This window comes from Anolis carolinensis, chromosome 2 (assembly GCF_035594765.1).
Source record: "Anolis carolinensis isolate JA03-04 chromosome 2, rAnoCar3.1.pri, whole genome shotgun sequence".
In the NCBI taxonomy this organism is placed as follows: Eukaryota; Metazoa; Chordata; class Lepidosauria; order Squamata; family Dactyloidae; genus Anolis; species Anolis carolinensis.
In genome coordinates this window covers 158,376,369-158,401,800 of record NC_085842.1, presented here as the reverse complement: position 1 = coordinate 158,401,800, position 25,432 = coordinate 158,376,369, and the positions used below count along the sequence as shown (strand labels likewise).

Genomic DNA, 25,432 nt, shown 5'->3' with positions numbered 1-25,432 from the left:
TCTGGATTATACAATTTGATCATTTGGATTATATGGCAGTGTATACCAGCCAAAGATCCCTACTGTTAGCTCCAAAATAAGAGTGGGGATTCCCCTATATTTTGTGGCCCACAAGCCTCCCAAGTGAGAGAGAAAACTGTGGGTGAAGCCAACTGCTCTCATTTAGTACCTACAAGTGTTGCATTAGACTAGTGGTTCTCAACCTGTGGGTCCCCAGATGTTTTGGTCTTCAACTGTCAGAAATCCTAACAGCTGGTAAACTTGCTGGGATTTCTGGGAGTTGTAGGCCAAAACACCTGGGGACCCACAGGTTGAGAACCACTGCATTAGAGTGTTTTGCTTCTCTTCGCCATGCTATTTTCCCAGAAACTACCAGCTGCCTAGCTCAGGTCTTCCCTCAGGTGTGGTGTTGAGCCCTCTTAGGAATGAGTACCTTGCTTATTCCTTGTAAGAAATAATATTTGATAGCAGAGGGACCATCACTTCTGGAGGACTCTTATAAGAGTGGATGAAGAGTGATAAAGTGATAAACCTTCAGGCATCTTTCGGTTCAATGGTGACTTGAGATATCTTTCTCACCCAGGTGCAGTCAACTCCCCAAAAGTCTAAAAAAGCCCCTTAGAGATGCTGTGTGAAGTAGCAATGGCGGTTTATTCCAAAGGCAACCCAGAGAAAAGGTCTTGGGGTGGGGAGAGAGAAAGGAGAAATCGATAAACCTCCTTTAAAATAAGCCTTGGGATATTTACTTTAAAAATGGAAAATTCATTTCTTAGTTGTCACCCATCACAAAATCTACTCTACTGTAGTTCACTAATCTTTCCTGGTACCACGTCAGGATGCTCAAGAGCCAGGCTTCAAAGCAGCTTCTGAACTTCCATGTTTTCACCCCACTCTGATGCAATTCTTCCCTCACCCACACTAAATAAAATCAGTGTTTCTACACATTTAAGAAATTGCTACTGACAGATCCCATCACATGATACAAGCTCATACTATGGGTTCCAGATATTTCACTGTTTCTAAAGTTTTTCCCACCTATACTTCCTAAGTCGGTTGACAATCAACTTCTTTTTTAAATCCTCGTGTAGAGACGTGTAAAAATGTGAAATTTAACCTGTGATGGGAATTCCCCATTGTCTGCTTGTAAAGATAATAATGACCTTGATCTGAAGGGAGGAGCTGAGATGGGCAGTATAGAATCCTTTCTTCCATCTTAATCTTTAGAACCGAGAAGGAAGAAACAGTAATTTATATATTTTTTAACAATGTAAATTCAGTAGGGTCATCTTTTGAAGTATATGTACTTACAAATTGTAATATAGAGTAATATAAGTAAAGGTAAAGGTTTTTCCCTGACCTTAAGTCAAGTCGTGTCCAACTCTGGAGGTTGTTGCTCATCTTAATTTGTAAGCCGAAGAGCCAGCATTGTCCATAGACACCTCCAAGGTCAAGTAGCCGCCATGACTGCATGGAGTGCTGTTACCTTCCCACTGGAGCAATACCTATTGATCTACTCACATTTACATGTTTCCAAACTGCTAGGTTAACAGAAGCTGGAGCTGATAGTGGAAACTCACTCCACTCCCCAGATTCGAACTTCCGACCTTTCAGTCAGCAAATTCAGCAGCTCAGCAGTTTAACCCACTGTGCAACCTAGGGCTCCATTTATATTGTTTTAACAATGTAAATTCAGTAGGGTTACATTTTTAATTGAGAGGTATCTGTAATATAGAATATTGTATAGAATAGAAAAAATCCCATTTAATGATATTGCATTAAAAAGTACTTCTGTGAGGACAAACACAGAGGATTTCTTCAATAAAAGAAAATTGGGGGGGGGGAGGGAGGGAGACAATGGGAGGAGGTGGGGTGAAATTTTTGGAAAATAACATTTATAACCTTTTGGAAAAACACCTTTTGGAGATCATAACTTTTTAGAAAATTATAGCCTTTCAGAGAAGAGCCAAAAATCCCTTAGAGTAGAATCTTCTCTTGTGGTATACAGCCAGATATCATTACGCAAGGCAATGGTTTCAGTTGTTAGACTGAATAACCTGTTATCTCTGATCTGTTAGGAAAACAGAGATTTTGCCAGTGAATGAGAAAACAGCAGTGCTTCAGAACTGTTTTTCAGTCCCCAAAAATATATACTCTCCCATAAAACAACTTGTTTTATATCATGCACTCAAGAGACAAAAATGAAGTAGACTCTGATAAAAATAACATATTTGGTTTACTCACAACCATCATGTGTTCAGCATACACAGTACAAAATTTATCAGTCCAGTTTCAGATATCTTTGAGATGGTTCCTGTGCCTACTGGCCAGGGCATCTCTCTTGTAAAAAAAAAAAAAAACAGCTATCAACAGGTCACATAGTCAAAAGGGGGGAGAGAGAGAGAGAGAGAGAGAGAGAGAGAGAAAGAGAGAGAGAAAGAGAAGGAGCAAGCATTGGTCTGTAGCCCCATTTTTTAACTTCTTAGCATCCGCAGAGCAAAGGAAGTTGCATACCAGAACATACATACAGAAAACAGGAAGCAACAGGATCATAGATAAACATTACTAGAGAAGGCTGGAGGAAGGTTGTCATTTCCAGCAGAAATTGCATCCAATGGCTCTATATCTAGGGCCCTCATATTCAATGCAAAGCTTGGAAAAGTTATTTATCTGAATCATTGCTTCCACATTGGTCATATTGGCTCTGGTTCAAATGGTTCACATTACAGAAATAATATTGGGTGCAGTCCAGCTTATGAATAATTACAATACCAGGATGACATCTTTAAAAAAATACTTTAATTTGCCTAGCATTTGCAGCTGGCCAGGAATACATTTACTAGGGCAGTGCTACTCAAAGTGTTAATTTCTGGGCCTGGGCCAGTCCCTCAGCCATTGACTGCCTGTCACTGTCAAGCTTCCAGGAAAGATATAACAATTGTACCCAATGGGCACAAATTTAGTGCCAGTCTCTGGCACATTGGAAAACAATATTTGCTGCTCTCTGGCAGCCTGAAAAGCACTAAACGAGGTTATTATTGGAGAGGGACACTTGGAACATACTGCTTCTACATCAATTACATTGTCCCTCGATTGGTTTCCAAGCACAATTCAAATCAATGTTTAATGGTGTGGATCCAGCATACTCCCAGCACCACCTCTTTTATATTAGGTTGGTGACAGCCTTTCTTGGAGGTTCCATGCTATTTACCGCCTCCGTGAGAGGTATGGTGATGTATTGCTTAGATCAGGGCTTTTCTCAGCTCTAGTGTTGCGCCTACTTGGGGCTGAGTGCCTTGCTTGTTCCTTGTAGGTATATTTTGCCAGCAAAGGAACCATCACTTTTGGAGGTCTTCTGTGAGAGTAGGCTTTTTTTCATGCCAGGAGTGACTTGAGAAACTGCAATTTACTTCTGGTGTTAGAGCAGGGGCCCCCAAACTAAGGCCCGTAGGCCAAGTGTGGCCCTCCAAGGTCATTTGTCTGGCCCCTACCCTCAGTTTTAGACTTAGGCTCGCATTAAAGCACTGAGCTGCTGAACTTGCAGACCAAAACATCGCAGGTTCAAATCCCGGGAGCGGAGTGAGCGCCCGCTGTTAGCTCCAGCTTCTGCCAACTTAGCAGTTCGAAAACATGCCAATGTGAGTAGATCAATAGGTACTGCTCCGGCAGGAAGGTAACGGCGCTCCATGCAGTCATGCCGGCCACATGACCTTGGAGGTGTCTACGGACAACGCCGGCTCTTAGAAATGGAGATGAGCACCAACCCCCAGAGTCAGACATGACTGGACTTAACATCAGGGGAAACCTTTACCTTAAGTCTGAAATAACTTGAAGGCAGACAACAACAACAACAACAACAACAACAACAACAACAACAACTTGTGTTAGAGAATTGGTCATCTGCAAGGATGTTGCCAAGGCACGCCCGGATGTTTTGATGTTTTTACCATCCTTGTAGGAAGCTTTCTCTCATGTCCCTGCATGGAGCTGGAGCTGATAGAGGGAGCTCATCCGCACTTTCCTGGGTTGGATTCAAACTGGCAACCTCCAGGTCAGCAACCCAACCTTCAAGTCAGCAGTCCTGCCAGTGGATGACTGGTAGACATACTTCTTCACCCTTTTGGGAGCCTGCTGAAAGGGATGCTGGGAGCTGTAGTTGCACATTTAGAGGCTCTCCTGTTATAAGTTGCCTGTTGAAAGCCAGTTGACAGGCTGTACATTTGGAGTTTATATACTTGCATCTATCTGTGAGTCCTCCCAGTAATCATGGTCTTGACGTCCCATTGTTGGACTTAAACAATGAGTGTCACTCAGACAGACAAAAAATAGTTCTGGATATTGGCTGATAAAATGAGGATCTCATAGAGCAAGACTGATACAACACCATAGTTGAGGAAATGCTCCCAGGATACAATCAGATAATATGTAGAAAACCCTTGTGACTCAACTGAGAAATTATGGAGCCTCCGGTGGCCTAGGGGATAAATGCCTTGTGACTTGAAGGTTGGGTTGCTGACCTGAAGGCTGCCAGGTTCGAATTCCTCCCGGGGAGAGCAAGGGTGAGTTCCCTCTATCAGCTCCAGCTCCATGCGGGGACATGAGAGAAGCCTCCCACAAGGATGGTAAATCCATTGTGTGTTCCATGTGACCTTCCAGGGTGTTGTAAAGGAATTATGCTAAATGTGTGGCTATTCCCTGAGTCCTTGGGTGTGTAGAAGGGTTAGGCAACATTCCAGAAAGATGTTCATTGAAAGTTATCGTAGATTTAAGGAAGAGGTCAGCGTGTGCTCACTGTCTGTCCCAATGGGGTTGTGGATTCTGGGGTTCATATTTTGGGGTCCAATTTTTGATAATTTCTAAGCAAACCTAGGCTACATTATCTTGAAAAATGACTGGGCGAGGGACAGATCTGTTATTTTGCAATGAGGCAAAATTAAGACAGCTTTCCTTGGTCATAAAATATAACTGGCTTGGGTGCAAGATAACACATCCAAGTGCTTTTACAACCTGCCCTATAGCGATCTGGAGGATGACATTTTAACAATAGCCCCTACTTTCCCATCTTGCCTCCCCTGGGACTTGCACATTTCATACCATTTCTGCTGAAACTGGCAGTTTCAATCATTATTAGCATATGATATTACATGCTCACCAAGCACCTAATTGCCTAGCCCTGGGAGCTGTACATCACCCCAAGAGGAGCTGCCAACACAGATTGATTGAACTCAAAAGGAGGGAGATTGGAGGTAGAGAAGCAAGCTGATTTGCTCAGTGTTGGTTTATGATTAACTATGATTTAATTTTCACACATACTGTGAAAGTTCAGCACAACCTGAAATAACTACATGAAGAAAGAGTGCTTCTGAGCATGTACAAGCTCACAAAGATTTTTTTCACCACTGAGTATTCCCAGCCTGCCTCCACAACTGGGAAGCAGGCTTGGCTGTTAGTAGAAAGTTTGAGCCTCTACAACTCTCTTTCAAGAAACTGCACCAATCAAGCTGACCAACAGGCCATTGTTTTTACTGTGATTCTTAACCGGTCTTTATCTCAGTCTATACTCTATCTTGTTTGAAGGCCTCCATCATTGTTCCAGTACCAAAGAAATTCCCTACTGGTAATTTTCAGGACTACAGACCAGTGGCACTCATTTCCATCCTCATGAAGTGTTTTGAAAAACTAGTCTGTAGACATATCATTTCTTGCATTCTTCCACATACATTGGACAAACATCAGTTTGCATATTGAGCCAACAGATCAACAGAGGACCCCAAAGCCATCACGCTCCACACTGCTCTGACCTACTTGTAATGACGGGGAACTATGTGAGGATGCTTTTTGCAGACTTTAGTTCTACGTTTAACACAATCCTCCCACATAGACTGGTGTCTAAACATATGGATCTTGGATTGTTGTAGTCACTCTGTTCCTGGATTATGTACTTCTTATCTGGATGTTCCCAGAGGGTTAGATTAGGTAATCATACTTTGTCAGCTCTCACTCTCAACACTGGGATGCCACAGGTCTGTGTGTTGAGTCCTCTGCTTTACTCTTTGTACACATATGACTGTACTCATCTATTGGAGCAATATCATTACCAAATTTGCAGATGGTACAACTGTGGTGGGGCTTATCTCTGAAGGGGGGAGTCTACCTATCAGATGAAGTGGATCGGTTGCTCTTGTGATGTAGGGACAATGACATTAACATTAATAAGACCAAGGAGCTCATAGTGGACTACAGAAAGAGCATAGTAATCCAGCCCTTGGTCATAAATGGGGATCAAGTGGAGCAGGTGGTCAGTTTTAAGTTCCTGGATGTCAATGTTGAGGATCTGACCTGGGGCACCCACATTGCAGCACTGATTATGAGGGCCCAACAGAGACTGTGCTATCTGAGACTTCTAAAGAACCAACAACAGAATTAAAAACTGCTGGTGACTTTCTACCACTGTGCTATAGAGAGTGTCCTAACCTACTGCATCTTATTTATTTTATTTATTTACAGTATTTATATTCTGCTCTTCTCACCCCGAAGGGGACTCAAGGCAGATCACAATGTACACATATATGACAAACATTCAATGCCATTAGACATACGACACACACAAACAGAGACACAGAGGCTATTTAACATTCCCAGCTTCTGGCTTCATGAGGGTATGCTCGATTCCGGCCACAGGAGGAGCTGCTGCTTCATCATCCACTGTGATGCCAAGTCCTTGATGGAGTACTTCCTCATCTTATGGCACATTCGCTGCTGGACATTTTTATGGTGACTTAAATTAGTTAAATTAGCCTCCCACATAAGCGGTCCCTAAATTTCCTACTTGACAGATGAAACTGTCTCGGGTTGCTTAGATAAACAACGAGCTGGGGCTATTTTTTTAATGGCTGTTTAATGGTCGGGCACTCAATCCGACCGAGCTTTGAACTCATGACCTCTCGGTCAGTAGTGATTTATTGCAGCTGGCTACTAACCAGCTGCACATGGTTTGATAACTGCACAGTGGCAGATAGGACGGCTCTCCAAAGGGTCACCACTTCTGGACAGAGGATCATTAGTTGCCCTCTTTCCTCTCTGGAAGAACTTTATAGGTCCCGCAATCTTAAGAAAGCTCAGAGCATTCTTGGGGATCCATCTCACCCAGCATATTGTTTTTCTGAATTATTACCATCTGGCAGACAGTGCAGGGTGACAAAGGCGAGGACAAAAAGACTGAGAGACAGCTTTTATCCTAGAGCTGTAACTATATTGAACTCCATGGCTTTGCATTGATGTAATATTGGGGGTTGTATGAAGAGATGGGTGTATTGTTTGTGGTGTGTGCTGGAGAAAGCATTTAATTTCGTTGTGCAATGTACAATGACAATAAAGTTGTTCTATTCTATTATTTTACAAGGAAGGCACATACTGTAGCAAACTGCAGTTGTCCATCAATGAAAGCAGCCTCCTCTGGAGTGGGACCAAAAAAAATATGAAAGGGCACAATTAGCATTAAAATACAGTTGCTTTTTTGTTTCATACTTATTTAAAAGGAAAACCAATTCAATTGCTCTGAATAATTCTTGAATCCCATTTTGCAACTGAAGCTAGAAGTTAAGCCCCAATACTGGCTAGTGAATTTAGAGATGAGAATTCATAACAAAGCTAGAAGTGTTACATTCAGGGGCCCCTTCCACACTGCCTCTATATCCCAGGATCCGATCCCAGATTACATTCTTATCCCGGATTATCTGGCAGTGTAGACTCATATAACCCAGTTTAAAGCAGATAATCTGGGATTAGATCCTGGGTTATAGGGCAGTGTAGAAGGGGCCTGGGGTTAAGGCCCCCAAAATGCTTCAGGCAACATGGCCATTGGCCAATCAAACATATTGGATATGGGATTTTGGAGTTGTAGTCATCCAAAGTAACTTTTCCAAACTCTGTTTCACAATCATATACAACACTCCCCTACCCTTTGTTTCTCGCCAGTGAGTCCCATTGTCCAGCTACGAAATGCTAAGGCTCAGAGTTCTCTTCCACATCAAAACCGGAGGAGTGGAAGGGATTATCGTGGGCCAGCCATATCCACAGATTCTGTAAACACGGATTCACCCATCCACTGCTTCAAAGTATTTTTTAAATATCCTAAAGCAAACGTTGATTTTGCCATTTTACATATGGAATGCCATTTTACTGTACTATTGTATATAAGGCAGCCACAGATTTTGATATCCACAGGGATCCTTGGAACCAAATGACTGCGGGTACCAAGGGCCTACTAGAGGAACAGATCAGAACCCACTTCAGAGTTAAGCAATGTTGCACTGAATCAACTGACTTCAATGTAGTTGATTCTGCCCTGTATATTGACTCAGATACAAAGATATTGGTTTGGACTTTACTTCTTTTTAGGATCCATATTCTGTAATTAACATGTATTACTTAGCATTCATTACTTGTGATTATTTGACTTCAAGTCATTCATAGTCAAATTAGACTGCCATTAATTGTTAATCAACATGTTACATTCTTGATTATATCTAACCATTAATTTATCATGCTTTAGTGTTTGCAGATTGTATTACTTCTAATGACATTACATTTTCTTTAATAAGCCAAATTGCATAGTTAAAGATGTAGCAAATTTCAAATATGAATTCAATTAGTTTATTCACTTAAGCTATATTAGCATTTGATCATTTAAAAAGGATAGAGCATCCAAATATGTTGCAAAGTGTGTTTAAAGACAGATGCGCTCCAGCTTTCTACAAAAACCAGCACATCAAGTAGCATTAAAAGTAGGCTGGGGTATGGTGGGAATTCATATTGAAAGGAACCTGTCGTAAATTGTAATAATTGGTCATAATACAAGTACTGAAGTGGCACATTGTGTGAGGACAAGTTGAGAAGCTCCTGTCTCTTACAAAGCTTATTGACAAGTGTGCACAAAGAATGGCAGCTTTTGATATAAAAATGACATCACCCTACAAATAACTCCAAAGTCTTTGTAAACAAAATAAAGTTGTCCCTGTTCCTCAAGGAACACTCCTCACATGAGAGTTATTTCATAAAGCTGGAGTGATCACAGAGCTGGCATTCACAAAGTTTTGGCTAGCCTAAAATGTTTGATCCAGAATGGGATGAATGGAGAAATATGATTGAAAAATGTCTTTGCTCAACATGGTAATTAGGCTGGAGCATACATGAAAGTGTTCTATGAAAGATGCCCATTCTTTCCTTTTCTTGTGTAATGTATACCTAACTTCTTATTCTAAGGTAAAGGTAAAGGTAAAGGTTTTCCCCTGACATTAAGTCCAGTCGTGACCGGCTCTGGGGGTTGGTACTCATCTCCATTTCTAAGCCAAAGAGCCGTCATTGTCTGTAGACACCTCCAAGGTCATGTGGCCGGCATGACTGCATGGAGCGCCGTTACCTTCCCGGTGGAGCAGTACCTATTGATCTACTTACATTGGCATGTTTTTGAACTGCTAGGTTGGCAGGAGCTGGGGTTAACAGCTGGCACTCATTCTGCTCCTGGGATTTGAACCTGGCACCTTTTGGTCCGCAAGTTCAACAGCTCAGCGCTTTAACACACTGTGCCACCAGGGGCCCTTCCAACTTCTTATTCTAGTGGTGAGTAATGTGTGAACCCCCAATATCATTGGACTGCAATTTTTTTGGCCATTTACTATTGTCTATAAAAGCTTGGGCTGATGACAGTTATAGTTGAACAACTGGCAAAAACTGCATGTTCCCAATTGCAGTCACGCTTAAAGTTTATTACATTTGATTGATGTTCCAGTTTGCAGGGAACAGACACCGTATTAGTGTTATCAAAAAATCAGAACACCCTCCTTCCCAAAAGATGGACTTGACATTAATTTCAAAGTCAAATATGAAAATTCATTTTATTTTATTTTACATTTTACAGAGTTGTGCAATTCTAAAAAAGTGGCATTTCTCCTTCTCACCTTTTATTTCATGTTCAGTAACCTTGCCAAGAGAGGTGGGAAGACTACACCTTTCATAAACAGATCATCTCAAGGGAGCTAGACAGGAAATGCGTACTCACTAATCCCAGGCGGAAACCTTTCCCACGTGCATACTAAAAGCCCTTTAACAGAAGGAGTTGCCCACAGTTTCAAAGCTATACACCCATCATCCTCAAAAATCACTTATGAAACTCACACAGTTCTCTTCATAATTTGTGATCTCAACATATGTGTTTATTAATAAAGGCAACTGAATGAGCTAAAGCAGGGTAACCATATATGCGTTCATATGATCCAGCACGTAACTACTGGGAAACTGAAATAATATGATGTTCCTCTGTGTATACCTGAAGGGTTTCCCTTGGCTTCCCACTTACTGAGAAGCTAGGGCCATCAAGAAAGGACAAAGCCAGCATGTGTAGATAATGTAAAACAGTTTTCCAGCTTCCTGAGGGGTTCCAAAGAGGATTAACTGCCGGACATCAGCACACAAATTGACTCTGTCTACTTTTAATTGAACTGTTTGTATTTACATCGCATACCACCGGTCCGCACCTTTCTCAGGATGGACCTTCCAAATGACTCAAACTTCCAACCCAGGAATGACAGCTGTTTATTTCTCCCATCATGGAGTAAATCCTGGCTACCGGTGACGTCAGGAGAAATCCCCAGCCAACAAATGTCAATCAGGGGAGAGCGTAGGTATTTTGAATGGCTGTCAACATGAATAAAATGTTCTGTATTCTGCTGCATGCTTTATTGTTGGATCCTTTGAGAGCGCAGACTCTATAACTGACATTCTTTCAGGCCTGAAAGCAATAAACCTCTGTTTCTGTTGCCTTCAAACCCGGTTCATGTCTTGAATCTGGCTCATTGGCAGTAGCGAAGAGTGCCAGGCTTGGACCCGCTTTTTGTGGTTAGCTGAAATCACTCTTCATATGGATATGTAGGGTTCTTTAATATTTTAAAAAATTGCATTCACCAATATAACCCAGTTTTCCGCAAGAGCTGTCTGAGCACATGGCTTACTGACTACATATCATCAATATATTTAGCAGGACACTTGTCTGAGTGCAATCTACATTCCTAGCATCCTCCTCCATTAGGCAGCAGCAATCTGAACTGGGACTGAGGGGCCTTGAGTACAAATGCTGCAGACTGAATGCCATTTTAAATGGATTACAGATCAATTTAGATTGTGAATTCGGAGGATGGCCTGCTCCACTGCTTGCCATTTTAACTTTCGTATAAATCCTAGATCTTTGAGTTACCTTACAAATAAGGTAAGGTTATGAAGGCTCTGATCTGATCGCAGATCATCTTCTTATCCTAGAGTATCTAGCAATGGAGACCCATATAATCTAGTTCAAAGCAGATAACCTGAGATCGGAACCTGGGATATAGGGCAGTGTAGAAGGGGCCCTAGTCTCCAAAGCAGCAAAAGGAAAGAAAGTTTGCCCTCTCCTCAATGTGACATCCATTCAAATATTCAAACATAGCTATCATGTCGCTTCTGTTCTTATGGCATAAAATGCACATCCTTTCCTCCTCAACAAAGCAAATGTGTGATATTAATCCTTCATTTTCTGTACAGATTGCAAGCTAATTCTTGTTGGAATTTTAATGGTAGATGACTGATGTTTTTGATTTAAACTGAGTATGGTTTATGAACCCAACTTAGTTTTTTAGAATCAAAATCTGAAGTGAGGTATTTCTGAAACTGAAAAGAAAACCATCAAGCACTATCAGCTTTGCTGCACTTTGTGCCAGCAGGTTCATGTAAATATATAAAACAGCCACTAGGTGGTGTTCAGAAACTTATTGCTGTTGCCAAATATGATATTTTACTACGCCAACATTGAAGTCGCAGTTTTAGAAGCTTTGCATTAGTGGACATGTTAGGGACATTTCAAGGCCAAAGAAGTTTCAGAAAATATTTGTCAAGGAAGCTCTAACTGTGGGGGGAAATACTTTCCACAGGCACTAGAGTGCATTTATGAGCATCTGGAGCAAAGTAATGGGGGTTGTGTGGCCTGTCGGCTGCACATTTCCCCACCCCTGGTATAGTAGTGGCAAGTGTTGCACTAAAATAAATTCACCACTGGGGGCTCAGCTTCCCACTCAACCATGAGTTTCATTTATGTTCTCTCAGATTTAGCTGGATTGTTCTGAAGATAAGTGGAGTGGGTGGGGAAAACTATGAATACCAGCTTTGAACTCCGTGGGGACCATTTACAAGGAAAAATTGGGAACATGCAGTCATCCATATATGTTGGAATATAACTCCTGTAGTGTGGGGCCCCTGCTGAACTTGCGGACCAAAAGGTGCCAGGTTCCAATCCCAGGAGCAGAATGAGCGCCCGCTGTTAGCCCCAGCTCCTGCCAACCTAGCAGTTTGAAAACATGCAAATGTGAGTAGATCAATAGGTACTGCTCTGGCAGGAAGGTAACGGCGCTCCATGCAGTCATGCCGGCCACATGACCTTGGAGGTGTCTACAGACAACGCCGGCTCTTCGGCTTAGAAATGGAGATGAGCACCAACCCCTAGAGTCGGTCACAACTGGACTTAACGTCAGGGGAAAACCTTTACCGTTATTAGTCTCTACAATTGGCCATTCTGGTTAGACTTCTGGGAACAGTAATCCAAAGACTCTGGAGAGCTATCATTTTCCCATTCAACATAGCTTATCAATTAAATGACTATTCCAGGCAGCTCTTGCAGCAGACTATAATAATGGCTCCAAAATTGGGGCTGTAATGAGGCAGCTCCCTTCAGTGTCAGATACGGGGTGACAGCAGTATTTGTCTACTGGAATGTAAATCTATTAGCAGAGAGCTGTTGTGTGGCATCATGAGGCCTGCCTAGCACATTGAGGAAGGGGAAGAGGAGCAACATGATTCACACAGCAACATGGAAGGGAGCTTTATCTGCCAGTGGAGTGTGAAAACATGCAAACGTGAGTAGATCAACAGGTGGATCCAATAGGGTTGTCCTGGTGTTCTGCTCCAGTCTCATTATCCATCCTGGTTTTTTGCCCCTTCTTGTAGCTGTGTGCCCTCAAGTCATTTCCCAATTAAGGTGACCCTGCCACAAAGAACCTCATCACACTAGAGCAGGCATGGGTAAACTTTGGCCCTCCAAGTGTTTTGGACTTCCACAATTCCTAGTAGGAGTTGAAGTCCAAAACACCTGGAGGCCAAAACATCTGCCCACAGGTTGAGAACCCCTGCTCTATGAGATATTCATTGAAAAACTTTAACAAAATGTGTTGTAGGACCCACAGGTTGAGAACCAGTGATTTATAGTCTTACAATTACAACCAGGCCTTTAAAAGCAACCATAAGGCTGTGTGGCCCTCTGTGCAAATGAGTTGGGCATCCCTGGTCTAGACCAGGAAGAGAATAAGGAGGAGGTTTATATGGGCCCGGGAGCCTCTGTGACGCAGTGGAATAAACCGCTGAGCTGCTGAACTTGCTGATCGAAAGGTCAGTGGTTCGAATCCAGAGAGCGGAGTGAGCTTTCGCTGTTAGACCCAGCTTCTGCCAACCTAGCAGTTTGAAAACATGCTAATGTGAGTAGATCAATAGGTACTTACCAACTTGAGCTGAATTCAATGTGAGCTGAATTCAACCAATGTGAGCTGAATACAACTTATTTAAACATCTCCCACCACTCCAGCTCTCTGTGGCACCCGAAAATCAATTTCCATATGATTTCCAGCCCCTCTGAAGCATAGGGAGGGGGGCAGGGTCTGTAGACGGTTTGTAGTGTTCCTTCAGGTCATTTATAAACTTACAGCAACCCATTTCAGGAGTTTGTTCTTTCCTTCCTCCAAAGCAGAAAAGGTGTGACTTACATAAAGTCACTCATGCGGGTGAGCTCCTGCAGTTAGCCCCAGCTTCTGCCAACCTAACAGTTTGAAAACATGCAAATGTGAGTGGATCAATAGGTTCCACTCTGGCAGGAAGGTAATGGTGCTCCGTGCAGTCATGCCGGCCACATGATCTTGGAGGTGTCTATGGACATTGCTGGCTCTTCGGCTTTGAAATGCAGAGCAGCACCAACCCCCAGAATTGGATATGACTAGACTTAATGTCAGGGGAAAACCTTTACCTTTATATGGGCCAATAATAATAATAATAATAATAATAATAATAATAATAATAAAACCCATTTCAGGGAAGTTGGAGATATGGACTGGATGGCCTTTTGGGGTCTCTTCTAACGCTGATGATTCTAAAGCGTGGCCAAAACGGAGAGGGTTATTTCCTATGCCCTTTTACATAAGATGAGAGCGGGGTGGGTGGAAAACAAGAGAGCTCTCAAAAGCATGACACACACCGCTCCTTCCTCCCCCTTCCCTTTTATTCTCCTTCTCAAGCCCCCTCCACACCCCTCTTTGCAATCCCTCTCCAGCTGCAGATGGCTCCTGCACCTTTAAATAATTCATGGCTCCCTCTTCGCCTCTGCCTCCTGCCTGGCTCTGCTCGGGGAGGAGGCAGCAACAGAGGCAGAGGCAGCCAGAGCCTGGTGACATCAGCGCCAGCCAGGGCTTCAGCAGCAGCCACCTGCTCCCAGCAGCCAGAAGGAGCGAGAGAGAGAGAGAGAAGAGGGGAAGGGCGGTGGGAGCCCCTCCCACACTGGATCCCCCTCCCCTGCCTTCCCCCCAACTCCGTCTCCCAGGTAAGGGGCTGCAGGTGGCAATGGGGCGCATGGGTGGGTGCTGGGCGCCTAGAGGGATTCCCGAAAGATCCCCCAAGCGGATCCCAGGCTTTCTTCCCAGGCGGAGCCATCACAGGATCTCCTCCTCCTCCTCTTCCACCCTCCCCTCCCTCCCTCCCTCGCCTCTGCCCGCAGCAGCTGCCCTCTGCCGTCCCCTGGGTCCCAACGCGAGCCGTGTTCCCGGCAGCCAGTCAGTCAGTTCCGCCTTTCGTGACACGCTTGAAAGTCAAGGGAGACACAGAGTGGGTGGGATCTGGTGATGCGAAGGAGGGATTGAAGTCGAGAAGTGGTCACGTCAAGGAAGGACTCTGGATTGGCTGGCTTCTGGTTGCATCCCAGCAAACGTACTTGCCTAGAAACAGAGATGGGAGGCGGGCAGAGGGAATACCCTTGAGCTTCAAGCTCCCAGGGGGCATCCGGACTGTAGAACTAATGTAGTTTGACACCGCTTTAACTGCCGTGACCCAATGCTATGGAATCCTGGTGTCTGGGTGAGGCATCAAGCGCCCTTTGGCACACAAGGCTAATCATGTTGTAATACTACAACTCTCATGATTCCATCGCATTGAACCATGGCAATTAAAGTGGAGCCCTCGGTGGCAGAGAGGGTTAAAGCCTTGTGACTTGAAGGTTGGGTTGCTGACCTGAAGGCTGCCAGGTTCGAATCCCACCCGGGGAGAGCGCGGATGAGCTCCCTCTATCAGCTCCAGCTCCATGCGGGGACATGAGAGAAGCTTCCCACAAGGATGGTAAAACATCAAAACATCCGGGCGTCCCCTGGGTAACATCCTTGCAGACGGCCAATTCTCTCACTCCAGAAGCAATTCCGGTTGTTCCTGACACACACAAAAAATGAGCCATGGCAATTAAAGTGGCGTCAACATGCATTCATTCTACAGGGTGGGGGTATCCTCGGAGCCTCCTGCCTGGTTGAGGAATCTTGGAAGTTGAGTTGCTGTGAGTTTCCCGGGCTGTATGGCTATGTTCCAGAAGCATTCTCTCCTGACATTTCACCCACATCTATGGAATGCATCCTCAGAGGTTGTGAAGAGTTGACCTCACAACGTCTGAGGATATATATATTTTTTGTGTCAGGAGTCATTTGAGAAACTGCAGATTGCTTCTGGTGTGAGAGAATTGGCCGTCTGCAAGGACTTTGCCCAGCAGATGCCCAGATGCTTTGACCATCCTTGTGGGAGGTTTCTCTCATGGAGCTGGAGCTGATGAAGGGAGCTCATCTGCTCTCTCCCCAAATTGGATTCGAACTGCCAACCTTTAGGTCAGCAACCCAACCTTCAAGTCAGCAGTCCTACCAGCACAAGAGTTTAACTCACTGCACCACCAGGGGCTACCTCTGAGGGTGCTTGCCATAGATGTGGGTGAGAGAGCAGGAGAGAATGCTTCTGGAATACAGCCATACAGCCCGGAAAACTCACAGCAACCCAGTGATTCCGGCCATGAAAGCCTTCAACAACACATCAGTCTGGAAGCTGTCCTCCCAAAGGTCACTTCCCCCAGTTTTGCCTAGAAATAGGAGCTTTATTTTCAGCATCAAGGAAAAGACTTGGAAGCAAAGTGCAGAGCAGAGAACCTCCTCTGGTGTCTGGGAATCGAGGAGTTTGAGGTTTCCCTGTGTCAGAAAATAGTTCTAGAAAGGAGACCTCTGAGCTCGCCAAGCTGCATGTCGCAGTGTGTAGTTGTGTCATGCGAACGTAATGAGAAATGACAGGTATCTTGGAAATGTATGTCATTATCTTACAAACCATGTATTTAAAATATATATATGAATCAAAGGTTTTAATGAGATGTGTTGTGTCCTCCTAAATTGCATTATTTTGATGTACTAGCTTGGGTACCCAGCGTTGCCTGGGTTATTTGAAAAAGTCAGTTTGTTAATTGTACAAAATGCATAAGGTGGGTTGACTACAACTCACATCATGCCAGGTTAACCGTGAAAAATTCCATCAGTGGTTAAAGTTTGTTATGTTGGGCAAGTTTGTGCTAGATGCATCATTGGTGGGGTTCAGTGTGCTCTCTGGCTGTAGGGTAAACTACAACTCCCACTATATTGAGTCAGTCCCTTCAAACCCCTCCAGTAGGTTGAGTTAGTCATGGAGGTTCTGTGTGCCAAGTTTGGACCAGGTCCATCATCGGTGGAGATTACAGTTTCTCTGGTTGTGGGTGTACTACAACTCCCAGAAAGGAAGGTCGGTTTCCCCCCAAACCCTTCCAGTAATCAAATTTCAGCATATCAGGTATGTGTGCCAAGTTGGGTTCAGATCCATCGGTGTTTGAGTTCACAGTGCTCTCTAGATGTAGGTGAACTACAACTCCCTCAAATCAAGGTTAATTTTCCCAAAAGGTCTCCAGCACTTTTTGCTGGACATAGGGGTTCTGGTGTGCCAAGTTTGGTCCAATTCCATTTTTGGTGGAGTTCAGACTGCTCCTTGATTGCAGGTGAACCATAAATCCCAGTACTTACAACTCAAAATGTCCAGACCAATTCCCCTCAAAACTCACCAGTATTCAAATTTGGGCAAATTTGGGTATGCATGTCAAATTTGGTCCAGATCCATCATTGTTTGGATTCATAGTGAGCTCTGGATGTCGGTGAACTACAACTCCTATAAATCCCTCCAAATTCCTCTAGTATTTATTGTTTGTCATGTGGGTTTTTCTGTTTCAAATTACTTCCAGGTCCATTGGTGGTGAAGTTCAGAGTGTTCTTAGATTGCAGGTGTACCTATAACTCCTATAAATCATGGTGAATTCTCTCCAACCCCCTCCAGTATGTTCAGTTGCTGATCAATGCCTCTGTTTGCTGTGTGCCATAGAAAAGAATAGGAAAGGGAGAGGCAGTGGACGGGGTCATGCAAATTCCACACCAATGAAGAGAGCAAGGAACACTGGGATGCCTGTGGTGGAGGAAAAATCTAGGATGAAATTGTCCCTGTATGAAAGCCTTCACTTGGGTAGTGGGCAGTATGGTGTTCGGGGAGGACGTTGGCAGGGCTCTTGGACATGTTCGTGGCGCTCGCTATAACCTACAATGTCATTGGAGGAAGGGCCATTGGTGTTTCCTGAACAGTGGGAGCTATAGCTATTTATGAAAGTGGAAACTTATCTGTGGAAGTGGACACCCCAGCCACACACATACATACATATTTTCACTTTTATTATGTGTATAGATAAGATATATGTGTCTGTATCTCTTCTAAGGATTTAGTTTAACCTCCAGTTTGCTTGTAAAACTGAATCATCGTGTCATGAAATGATGTATATCTAAAAAGTGTGTCACCAACATGAAATGTTTGGAGAGCTCTGTGTTATCTAGTGGTTAGAGCAGAGGAACCTGAGTATTTCTGTTAAAAGGACAGCTGGGTATTAGGCCAAGTGCCTTCTTTTTGGTCTCTCTCCATCTGTTCTTTGACTTCTCACCCCATGAGCCCATTAGAAACCAGGAGCTGAGTTGTAGTGTGCATTTATAGGAGCCGGTGTGGCATATTAGTTTGAGCGTTGGACTACAGCTCTGGAGACCAGGGTTTGAATCCCCACTTAGCCATGGAAACCCATTGGCTGACTCTAGACAAGTCACACTCTCTCAGAGGAAGACCAAGGAAAAACCCTTCTGAACAAATCGTGCCAAGAAACCCTGCGATATAAATTGGGAACGACTTGAAGAAACATAGCAATAAATAAAATGAGCAAGTGCCATAAGGATGAGAAATAGGAGCCAACCAGAGTTCTGAGCAGTTTGGGAAGCCTTCCTTCTCGTTTTCAGTGGGTGGCGCAGTGGGTTAAACCCTTGTGCCGGCAGGACTGATTACTTGAAGGTTGGGTTGCTGACCTGAAGGTTGCCGGTTCAAATCCAACCTGGGGAGAGCATGGATGAGCTCCCTCTATCAGCTCCAGCTCCAAGCAGAGACATGAGAGAAGCCTCCCACAAGGATGGCAAAAGCATCAAAACATCCGGGTGTCCCCTGGGCAACGTCCTTGCAGAGGGCCAATTGTCTCACACCAGAAGCAACTTGCTGTTTCTCAAGTGACTTCTGAGACACACAAAAATATCTCCAAAATTTTCCAGGCAGCTGTCATCCAAACAAGTAACTTTTCCAGGCTCTGCTTTTGCGAATTAGGAAGGGAACCCTGAATATTAGAGGAGGGTTGGGTGAGTGGCAATGTGCTAGCTGTGTTCTGTTGTCTTCAATTTTAGGGGGAAAGTGCTCATCGATCTCTTTAGTGAAGCGGCAGTTGAACTTTGGTCTCAATATCCTCCTGTCCTCATTTTTCTCAGGGAAAAAGGGTTGTACTTTCTGTACCTTGAATTAATAAGTTTTCAGAGCTATTGGAGAGAATGGATTGCCTTTCCAGCCCCAGGATTTTTAGCAGCCTTCATATGAGGCACCTGCATTGGATTCTTCAGCCTAGAAGTGGCGGGCTCTTGAGGACTCCCTCTCAGAGCTTTCTGAGTGCTTCTTTTGTCAGAGTCAGCCCTAGCATTAAATAGCAGCAGCATTTGCTTCTGCTGGAGTGACAGAGCTATATTTACCATATAGCCCAATTTACACCCTCTAAAATAACCTATTGCCTCCAGGTGCAGCTGTGAGTCCAGTCTGCTTCTGCATGTGGAATGGGGAGGGTGTCTTATGTATATAACTCCCCCCCCCCCCCCCCAAAAAAAATCAGCTCACTGAAGAGGCTTCCTCACTGTGTCTGATGGTGCAGACTGGCTTTGTTGGTGACCATATACTGTAGTAACTAGTGAATTAGCTTTAGTATTCGCTCAAGTAGGGGCAGATTATGAATGCAGATATTTTTGTACCCTTTCTTGGCACACTGTAGGATAGTAAGGAGCTGCAGTGGTGCAATGGGTTAAACCCTTGTGCTGATTGAACTGCTGACCTGAAGGTTGCCAGTTCTAATCCATGAGACAGGGTGACCTCCCGTCTGTCAGCTCTAGCTTGTGGGGACATGAGAGAAGCCTCCCAGCAAGATAGATCCCGGCATCCCCTGGGCAACATCTCTGTAGACAGCCAATTCTCTCACACCAAAAGTGACTTGCAGTATGTTCTCAAGTCGCTTCTGACACGATAAAAAAAGGATAGAGTAGATGCCACGGGTTTTTCAGACTTGCCTATCTTTCTCAGGCTATTGGCCTCAACCATCTGTGATTCACTGTGGTTTAGTTTTTCTCTTGGTCTTATATGTTCTTTTAGTGTTGAGAAGAGTGAAACTATAAACAGGATTATACATACTTTGTACTGAAGGAAAATGCAAATTATGTATTGAAAAATGGTGGATCTTACATGGTTCTTCTGTATATCAACTATGCAAAATGGCACAAAACAAGGGGAAGCGATGCAGACTGTTATCGTGTTCCTGCATTTGCGTAATTCCACTTTTAAAAACATATTTTGTTTTTCCAGCCATCATGAGGAGGGCCAATGAACTAGCCAGAGTACTGAAAACATCTCTCGGAGCCCAGTACCATTCTGCCTTGGCCACGTCTTTTGGCAGACATTTCCCACACACATTTTGAGGCGTATCTTTGCAGCTGTAAGGCTAAAAAAAGAGTTAGCGAGCTCAGATTCTCCGGAAGTTGCATTCTGTTCCCAGCACCACAATGTGTGTTTTCCATGCATTCTGCCAGAACTGCAGCACAGGCAGCAATCCCGCCTTTAAATGAGGGACAAGCCCCCTTTTGAGCTCTTCCTATTAAGGAAGTAAGAGAAGTAATCTTTCCTGCATCTATGCAGAAAACAGGGCAGTCTTTTGCAACTTCCTGAATATGGTCAAGTTATATGCATCTAAAAGAGATCTAATGAAAGGGCAGAATTAATTAAAATAAAGTATGCTTCTCTGTACTTAGAAAGGATGGGAAAGGTTGAATTACATCTTATTTTGTGTGCTAACTGCTAAAGAACTCTAGGCATGGTTTGGGATGAGGTTTCTGGGTTTTAGGGTTTTGCAGCCAGATAGCAAAAGTAAAAACTACTAGTCTGATGTGGGTTTGCAAACAGCAGCTCTGATAATGATGGTTTGATGTGACTGAAGTAAGAAATGTAACCACAGTCGGTCTTTAACTTAAGGATTGGCAAATAGAGAAATTGTGTTTTGTATTTTTATTTCAAAGATCAGGTGTTTGCTCTTAATAGGAGAGTGGTTACCTCACATTATTATTTGGCCATCTTTGGGGCAGGAAGGAGGGAGTCCACAAATCTGATGGTCAAACCACAAATGGACTTTTAAATCTGAATGGGACTTGAATAGAATCTATGTGTCTGTCCAAACATGACTGGCAGAACATCCTGTGTCACTACAATGAAGCTACTGTATGTCAGAAATGCCTGTAAGCCTTATGCCCTGACACCATATGTGTGTATTCGAAAGTCCCATGGCATCCTCAGTGGCGCAGTGGATTAAACCCTTGTGCTGGCAGGACCACTAACCAACAGGTCAGCTGTTCGAATCCGGGGAGAGTGGGTGAGCTCCCTCTGTCAGCTCCAGTTCCTCATGTGGGGACAAGAGAGAAGCCTCTCACAGGATGGTAAAACATCAAACATCTGGGCGTCCCCTGGGCAATGTCCTTTCAGATGGCCAATTCTCTCACACCAGAAGCCACTTGCAGTTTCTCAAGTTGCTTCTGACACACACACACAAATTAAAAGTCCCATTCAGTGGTCCTAAAGTAATCATGCAAAGGATTGCATTCAAACACACAGTGTTTTATATACTGCATAACAAAAGATCCAACTTGGTGAGTTTGGTTTTGATTGAATAACTGTCAATCTATTAAGCCAAGTTGAAACAAATCAGGTGTTTCAGACTTAAACTTCCCGTCAGTCTGGTCAAATATGGTATTGGGGACTATGGGACAAATATTTGGAGGGCTAAAGATTCCCAATCCTAAAACCATATGAGTTGGAAAAGACCACAAAGGCCATCCATTTCAGCCCTCTGAGATGCAGGAAAGCACTACCACCAGATGGCCATCCAGCCTCTGTGAAACTATAAGCCTGGGAAAGGAAAGCATGGCTAAACCTTCTTTCAAAGCCTTGATATATCCCAAGCAGCTACCAGAAATAAAAGTGAACTAGTGAGATTATGCCTTTCTTCTATGGACTGGTACAACTACCAGAAACCTGCAGATATTTAGCCAAAGAATTTATGGAATGATGGGAGTTGCAGATCAAAATATCTCTAGAATGTAATTGCTTATTTTTAGGATTTTAGGCAAACATAATAAAATTTCTGTAATATATTACACAAAAACATCCAAAGTACAAATATGAAGCAAAACCAGACAAATAATTGTGAACTATAACCAATATTACACTAATTACCAATGTGTGCTGAATTCAACTTGCTCATCCTTTATTTAAATATCTCCCCACCACTCCAGCCCTCCATGGCACCTGAAATCAATTTCCAGATGATTTCCAGGCCCCTCTGAAGCATAGAGAGGGGGGCAGGGACTGTAGAGAGTTTGTAGTGTTCCTTCAGGTCATTTATAACTTACAGCAACCCATTTCAGGAGGAGTTTGTCCATGCCTTCTTCCAAGGCTGAAAAAGTGTGACTTGCATAAGGTCACTCAGGCCCCTTCAGGCCCTTCCAGACAACTATATAACCCAGAATATCAAAGCAGGAAATCCCACAATATCTGCTTTGACCTGGAATATATGGCAGTGTGGACTCAGATAACCCAGTTCAAAGCAGATATTGTGGGATTTCCTGCCTTGATATTCTGGGTTATATGGCTACGTGGAAGGGCCCTCAAGACCTTTCTACACTGCTATATAAAATCCAGGTAAAACTGCTGAGCTGCTGAACTTGCTGACCAAAAGGTCGGCTGTTTGAATCCGGAAAGTGGGGTGAGCTCCTGCTGTTAGCTTCTGCCAACCTAGCAGTTTGGAAATATGCAAATGTGAGTAGATCAATAGCGGGAAGGTAATAGTGCTCCATGCAGTCATGCCGGCCACATGACCTTGGAGGTGTCTACGGACAACGCCAGCTCTTCGGCTTAGAAATGAAGATGAGCACCAACCCCCAAAGTCAAACATGACTAAACTTAATGTCAGGGGACAACCTTTACCTTTACCTATCAGCTTTGAACTGGAATATATGGCAATGTAGAGTTCTTTTATTTATGCATTTATTTATTTTTATTATTTGCTTCACAAAATACAAAGGTACAGGAATACTACTGAATAATTGTACCTCAGTATGGTCAAGCATACAATCATTTTTCCCTGGTTTCTCCGGCTGTTCTATAGTTTAAACACAATAAAAATAGATTGACTGTAACGAAAAGTCTCATTAATCTGATATATAACAATTAGCATAAGGTTTTCAAAAGTAAGTGAAACTAAGGGGTATGCTTTTCTACGTTACACAAGCCCTTTCCAGGGCACCTCTTACAAGATTTGCAGATATAACCCTGAGTTATGGCCTGCCGCATGGAATTTTGGTCTTTAAACTATTTAGCTGCTTCGATGTTTATGAGACATTATTACTCATTTTGTTTTCTTCATCATCCTGTACCCAGTTTTACATAATTTCCTCTCTTTCTCCCTCCTCCCTCTCCCCGGAACAGTTTACTAATTTTGCTATACTTATGATTGTTTGATCATGATGATAATCTTGTTTAATTCCTTATATTTATCTTTCCCCTTTATCCTGCAAATAAGACCTTTCCATTTTAGTGTAGAGCTCAAAACAGATAATGTGGATTATCTGCAGTGATAATCTGGATTATATGGCTGTGTAGAAGGGGTTTCAGTGGGTTTCTACGACTGAGCAGAAGCTCCAACCCCAGTATCTCAGAACTCAATGCAAAGAGATGTTGGTCTTGTGACAGCTGCTCTTCAGGTAAAAAACAGTCTTGCAATACTTTTAAATCTAACACATTATTTTAGAATGTCCTTTTGTGCTCTGGAGAACACTTCATTAAATGTTTGAAGTGTTACCTTGGATCAGGTTAGAGATAGTGACTTAAATTGCCTTGAGTAATTGTGTGAAGGTGAGATATACCACTAGGTGTGTTGAGTTAATGGAATAAACGAAGGGCCAGTGGCAAGGCCTCTTAGGTCTGTTTGCAATACTCTCCAAGAAGAAAGTGGATCTATTTCTATACAGTTGTGTGTGTTTCAGTGATGCCTATAAACATTACACGTTTCCCTAAGTGGTGGGTGTTGCCACCTGCCTGATTTTGTGAAGACGCAATACCTTGTTTTTGGCCTAAAGATGAAATGTCATGGAGAGCGATGCTACGTAGGAATTTCTGGGGGAGTTTAAAAGCTATGTTTAAGGACAAGGCAAGGGAGATTCAGCTCATGAGTCAGATGAATATATATTTAATCAGGCTGTGCAGTTACTTTGTGCATAGGAATCAGTCATTTTCAAGGGAGGGAAAGATTTAATAAAGTTTGTTTGGGAAAATACTCCTTAACCCAAACCCTGCCAGGTCACTGCTGTAGATTCAGATACTTTGATAGTGCACAGGGGATACACAAATTGATATGTACATTGTGTTGTCAAAGGCTTTCATGGCCTGAATCACTGCGTTGATGCGAATTTTCCGGCCTGCATGGCCATGCTCCAGAAATATTCTCTCCTGATGTTTCACCCACATCTATGGCAGGCATCCTCAGAGGTTGTGAGATTTGTTGGAATCCCAACAACTTATCCCCCAGGCAGGAATCAGTCGGGCTTTGAAGCTGCAAGGCTTTTCAATGCTATTCAAGGTGATTAATTGCAACATTCACACTTGCCTCAAACAGACAAGAGTTCTTTCTTCCGCCCAGAACATTCCATAGATATATAAACCCCACTTACATAGTTTCCAACAAACCTCACAACCTCTGAGGATGCTTGCCATAGATGTGGGCGAAACATCAGAAGAGAATGCTTCTGGAACATGGCCATACAGCCCAGAAAACTCACAGCAATCCATTGATATGTACATGTTGGAATTGATACGATAATATTGGAATGGGATTCCCACTGTCTCCTCCTGACAGGCCAATGATGCATCTAAGGCAGGGTGAAATTAGCACTTTGCACCTGCAAATAAGAATTCTGTGTGTGCACGCATGCACACACACACAATCTTCATTCTAGTAATTTGTAGTATTGCAATTAGTTAAAACTTCAACTGGACATTTGGAAAGAAAGCATATGCATCCAAAGAAAGAAGGCAAGCAGTGATCATGAAAACATGAATACACTACATCAAATATAAAGAGTCCTAACTGTGGATGATTGTTAGTGTCTCATTCTCTGCAAAGCTAGAAGTCTTGGGACAGAAAGACATCCTCTGCATTAGGTCCACTGTGCTTTGTAGGCCTTAATAGGCATGTTTAATCGCCAAAGCAACACAGCAATTAGAGGATTGGATGAGGAGTGAGGAGATCCAGGTTCAGTTTGTCACTCAGCCATGAAGCCACTGGGTCATCTTCAGCAAGTCATGGTTTCCTAGGAGGGTTGTTTGAGGATAAAAATGGGGGGAAAGACTGTGGTTTTGCCCTTCTGAATTAAATGTGGTCTATTGCTGCTGTTGTATGGATTCCAGTCATTCCTAGGGCCAAGACTGTGCAACTTGCGCAAGGTCATGCAGTGGCTTTTCATAGTTGGGTGGGGATTTAAATCCTCAAGTGCATCACATAGAATAATAGTTGGAGGAGACCACATGGGTCATCTAGTCCAACCCCCTGCCCTGCAGGAAAAGCACA

The 25,432-nt window shown here is 43.4% G+C and overlaps 1 protein-coding gene across 2 annotated transcripts in view; it reads left to right on the top strand.

The window, feature by feature from the left end:
* The first annotated feature begins 14,542 nt into the window (after positions 1-14,542).
* baz2a (bromodomain adjacent to zinc finger domain 2A) overlaps positions 14,543-25,432 on the top strand; it is a 71,658-nt gene continuing 60,768 nt past the window's right edge. The window contains exon 1 of one of the 2 annotated variants that reach the window (XM_008103981.3): positions 14,543-14,662. The gene's annotated coding sequence lies outside the window, so the exon portion shown is untranslated. The remainder of the gene's footprint in view (positions 14,663-25,432) is intronic. The other variant, XM_008103982.3, reaches the window with a different exon arrangement.